Genomic DNA, 5,935 nt, shown 5'->3' on the forward strand with positions numbered 1-5,935 from the left:
TCCAAGCAATGCTTGAACTTATATGCAGGGATCACCTTAGTTAACATATCTGCAGGATTCTTCTCGGTAGCAACCTTGCTGATAACAATGTCACCTTGCGTAACATGTTCCCGAACAAAATGATATCTGACATCAATGTGTTTGGTCCGTTCATGAAACATCTGATTTTTAGTCAGATGTATGGCACTCTGGCTATCGCAAAATACAACAGTGAAATCCTGTTGTAAACCCAAACTGCTTACTAGACCTTTCATCCACAATGCTTCTTTCACTGCTTCTGCTAACGCCATATATTCCGCCTCAGTCGTAGATAAGGCTACGGTAGACTGTAACACAGCTTTCCAACTAATGGCTCCTCCAGAATAAGTGAAAACATAACCCGTCAGAGATCTTCTTTTGTCCAGATCTCCAGCATAATCAGAGTCCACATAGCCCGTGACACTGCTAGTGCAGTCACTCTGATCATATACCAAGCATAAATCTGCAGAACCTCTCAAGTACCTGAGAATCCATTTCACGGCCTGCCAGTGTTCCTTGCCAGGACAACTCATGTATCTGCTGACCACACTAACTGCATGTGAAATGTCTGGACGAGTGCAAACCATTGCATACATCACGCTTCCAACTGCACTCGAGTATGGAATGTGAGACATTTGCTGCTTTTCTTCATCAGATTGTGGTGACAACTCTGCAGAGAGTTTGAAATGTGGTGCCAACGGAGTACTCACAGTTTTCGCTTTATCCATGCCGAAGCGTTGAAGAACCTTTTCAATGTAGTTCTTCTGCGACACACGAAGCTTGCCCGCCTTGCGATCTCTGTGAATATCCATGCCCAAAATTTTCTTGGCAGCACCCAGATCCTTCATCTCGAACTCACCACTCAACTGCGACTTTAACTTGTTGATTTCCGACATGTTTTTGGAAGCAATTAACATGTCATCAACATACAGCAACAAATAAATGTGCGAACCATCTGAGAGCTTCCGATGATAGACACAAGCATCATAGTCACATCTTGTGTAACCATGCTGAATCATGAAGCTATCAAACCGCTTGTACCACTGCCTTGGGGATTGTTTCAATCCATATAAAGACTTCTTTAATAGACAGACATGGTCTTCTTTACCAGGAACTGTAAAACCCTCTGGTTGACGCATGTAGATTGTTTCCTCGAGCTCACCATGCAAGAACGCCGTTTTTACGTCAAGCTGCTCAAGTTCTAGATCAGACTTGGCCACCATGGCAAGTAATACACGAATGGAAGAATGCTTTACGACTGGGGAGAAAACTTCATTGTAGTCAATCCCCTCTTTCTGAGTGAAGCCTTTAGCAACCAATCGTGCCTTGAATCTAGTTGCTTCAACCCCTAGGATGCCTTCCTTTTTCTTGAAGACCCATTTGCAACCAACTATCTTCTGGTTACTTGGCGGCTTAACCAACTCCCAAGTATGGTTCTTGTGAAGAGATTCTATCTCCTCACTCATAGCAATTGCCCACTGTGCCGACTCATCACACGTGACAGCCTCATTATAACTGGAAGGTTCTATACCAATGGACTCCGCCACACTGAGCGCGAAAGACACCAGATTAGCGTAACGCGGATTTGGTTTGATTTGTCTCTTCGTTCTTCCAGTGGCAATGCTATATGGTTTTTCTTGAGGTGACTCATCTTCATCGGAATCTTGCACCTCAACTTGATCATCCTGGACTGAAGTACCTTCCGTAGGAATTGGAGCGTCCACCTGACACTCCACCTGCTTCTCAACACCGTGATCTCCCATTCTATCTGACTCCTCCTTTTCCCGGGAATTTGTGGTGGATCGAAGCATGGATGACTCATCAAAAGTCACATCTCTGCTGATGATGAACTTGGACGAAACCGGATCAGGACACCACAACCTGTATCCTTTCACCCCTTGGCCGTATCCAAGAAATATGCATTTCTTCGCCCTCGGTTTGAGTTTTCCCTCATTTACATGAGCATACGCAGGGCAGCCAAACACTCTTAAACCAGAGTAATCAGCAGGAGAACCAGACCATACTTCCTCAGGAGTCTTCAGCTCAATAGCTGTTGACGGAGATCTGTTAACCAAATAACAAGCAGTATTAACAGCTTCAGCCCAAAATTCTTCACCGAGCCCAGCATTTGATCGCATGCAACGAGCTCGCTCCAAGAGAGTTCTATTCATGCGTTCTGCAACTCCATTTTGTTGTGGTGTTCGACGAACAGTGCGGTGTCTCACTATTCCTTCATTTTTGCAGAACTCATTGAATTCACCTGAGCAAAACTCCAAGCCATTATCCGTCCGGAATCGCTTGATCTTCTTTCCTGTTTGATTTTCGATCAAAGCTTTAAATTGCTTGAAGTTGATGAGAACCTCATACTTGCTCTTCAGAAAATACACCCAAACCTTTCTCGAGTAATCATCGATAAAGGTAAGCAGATATCTGTAACCACCTTTAGAAATTGTCGGAGAAGGCCCCCAAAGGTCAGAATAGAAGTAATCCACTGTGCCTTTTGTCTTGTGAATCCCAGTGCTGAACTTTACCCGAGTCTGCTTACCGAAGACGCAGTGCTCACAGAAATTCAACTTTCCTGTACACTGCCCAGACAATAATCCTCGTTTGCTTAGCACCGATAAGCCTCTCTCGCTCATATGCCCGAGCCGCATATGCCATAACTTCGTGGTGTCAGAATCTAGATCATCTGATGATGACACTCCCGCAACACCTGTAACCGAGGAACCATCGAGGAAGTAAAGGCCCCGCTCCAAATTACCACGTATCACAGTCAAAGCACCCGAGAATACCTTGAGAACTCCACCTTCAGCAGAGTACCGAAAGCCTTTCTTGTCCAACGTACTCAAAGAGATCAAATTTTTCTTCATTTCTGGAATGTGCCGAACATCAGTTAGAGTTCTAACAATACCGTCAAACATCTTTATACGAACTGTGCCAATCCCCATGACTTGACATGCGTGGTCATTTCCCATTAGTACTGAACCAGAATGCTTCTCGTATGTTGAGAATGCATCTTTCGAAGTACTTATATGAAATGTAGCTCCCGTATCAAGAATCCATCTCCCACCAGCGTAAGAGTCGGATACTGCAAGAACGATCTCGGCATCACTTGAAGAATCTGCATCAGCTACATTCGCACGATCATTTTGTTGCTCCTGTGATTCTGATTTCTCCTTCCTTTTCGGACAATCTACCTTCATGTGCCCGTACTTCTTACAGTAGTAGCACTGTATTCTCTTCTTGGACTGCGATCTAGGATGGCTTTTACTTGAACTTCCACCCTTTGCCTTGGATCTTCCTCGAGCAACCAAGCCTTCGCCTTCATTGTTTTCGACCACCTTACCAGTGATTTTCTTCCTCAACTCACTGGAACTTAAGGCATTTTTCACCTCCTCTAGAGTCAGGTCATCACGACCGTACATCATTGTATCAACAAAATTCTCATACGAGGGAGGCAAAGAACACAAAACAATTATTGCTTGGTCCTCATCATCGATTTTGTTATCGATATTATTCAAATCCATGATAATGGAATTGAATTTATCCAGGTGCTGGGAAACAGGTGTACCTTCCTCCATCTTCAGGGCATAGAGTCTTTGCTTGAGGTAGAGCCGGTTCGTCAATGACTTCGTCATGTACTTGCTCTCTAACCGGAGCCACAAACCGGACGCGGTTTTCTCATCCGCTACTTCTCGTAGCACTTCATCTCCTAGACATAGCAGAATAGCACTATGTGCTCTTTCTAGCATGTCATCCTTTTGCTCTTCCGAAAGCGTGCTTGGTAATTTATCTTTACCAGACAATGCTTTTAGCAATCCTTGTTGAACCAGCACTGCCCGCATCTTGATGCGCCATAAACTGAAACTATTTTTCCCGGTAAATTTCTCGACATCATACTTAGTCGATGAAACACTTGTAGCCATAATTTGGAACCTTTGAATGAATGATAATATTTTCTTCCTGATGTGAAAGATCAGACAAAGCTGCAGTCACAGGGCAATTCAGAAAATATTATCACTCCTTCAACTACGCTCTGATACCAATTTGTTGCGGAAAGGATCGATTCGAGAACTCCGATATGACTACAAGTAAATTGACCGGAACGAAAAATAAAGTGAACACAAGGATTTACGTGGTTCGGCTTTAATGCCTACGTCCACGGGCAGAGGCGAAAAGAAATTTCACTATAACAAGATGAAGATTACAAGTGTTTTACACTCAAGACACAACCCGAGAACCTCACAACTCTCAACCCCTATAGAAAACCCGAAAGCTAAAATCCTAGCTTTCAAAGAACAAGCTTTGCTCTCTCTTGGTTTGGGATGATCAATATGGCTAATGAACCTCTCTATTTATAAGAGAGTTCAAGGACATAATTGTCCAAAACTTTGGCAAAGATTTGTGGTTGAAAATGGACACCAACAACCATCCACTACCAACAACAACAATCCACTACCAATTTTAAGCCATTTCTTAACAGTTCTTTTACAAGCTAATCGAGGCAAATTGTGCCTCAGAATAGTGTCATATGACCAGCCACACGGGCGTCTGGACCACACGACCCCTCACACCACCATGTCCCCTCAAACCCTAGGATATTTTAATTCTCACACGATCTAAAACACTTCACACAACCTACCATACAATCGTGTCTCCTCTGTAGCCTAATTTCGCATGTTCCACACAGCCTGGCCACACGGTCGTGTAACCCTTCGACATGGCCTATAGCCTTCCACATGGTCATGTGTCCCTTGTTTTACAGTTTTTCCCATAAATTTATGTTATGTTGAATTTAGTCCCTGTTTGATCCCTGATTTGCTCCTAGAAGTTTTTATGCACTTAATTCATCCTTGAATTTGTGTTTATATAAGAATCAATGATTTATATGCCTAAAATTGTACTATTGTAATGTGTTTATTTATATTGATTAACTTGATCACTACGGTGCTATGGATAAATATGTAGTATTAATTATGGCTATTGTTAAGGGATATTGATAAATGGCGAGTGTTAACACTGTTATCACCTTGCTAAATACATGTTTATTTCTAGTGTTGAGTGAAATAAGTGTTAAGCATGCCTACAAAATTTTCAATTATCATGTTATAAAGTATGTCATATTGCATTGCATAGGGTAGGATGATTTGTACGAAGGAAGACTAGCAGTTTAATAATATGCAAACAAGTAGTGGCTTCTCCACAAACCTAGTGGCAGTTTGTTTAATATGCAAACATGTTGTGCACTCGCAGCAAGTGGAAGTAACTACAAATATGTGGTTCGATCACGAACCAAGTGGCAGCTTAGATGCAAATATTTTTATCTAAAAATACTAGTGGTTTACCTAACATATTTACAAACTCAGTGGTAGTTTTTATCTGTAGTTATGTATCCACAACAAGGCAAATCATCTGCAAATCAACGGTGGTTCATCCACAAACTGAAGTAATATGGTAGATGAGTTCGGGGAAACTCATAAGTGAGGTGTGTAGTGGAGTTGGGTAGCACTTTTCTGAATTTGAAATTGCATTGTCATTCACCAGCATGTGCATATAAAACCGTGTTTTCTGTTATATTGTAGTGAAGTGATGATAGGATAAACCCTTATTCTAAAGTGTTTTATGATTATGATTATTCTCATAACTGCTAACCATGCGATATGCTTACGGTTTCATTTCAGTTTACTTGTGACCAAACTCATATTGAGTTTCATAGCTCACTTCCCTTTTCTTTATATCTTTACAGATAACCCACTATGTTAGGAAGCGAAATCGACAAATTGGAGGGCTCAACTCAGATTAAAGTTATATTACTATTTTTTTTTCTAAAATAATAATTTGAGACCTAATTAATGATTCAAATTTATCATATTCAATTATCTTATTATTATTGTAAAGCCCAAATTTTGCTAGCTGT

This window comes from Gossypium hirsutum, chromosome D11 (genome assembly GCF_007990345.1).
Source record: "Gossypium hirsutum isolate 1008001.06 chromosome D11, Gossypium_hirsutum_v2.1, whole genome shotgun sequence".
Classification (NCBI taxonomy): domain Eukaryota; kingdom Viridiplantae; phylum Streptophyta; class Magnoliopsida; order Malvales; family Malvaceae; genus Gossypium; species Gossypium hirsutum.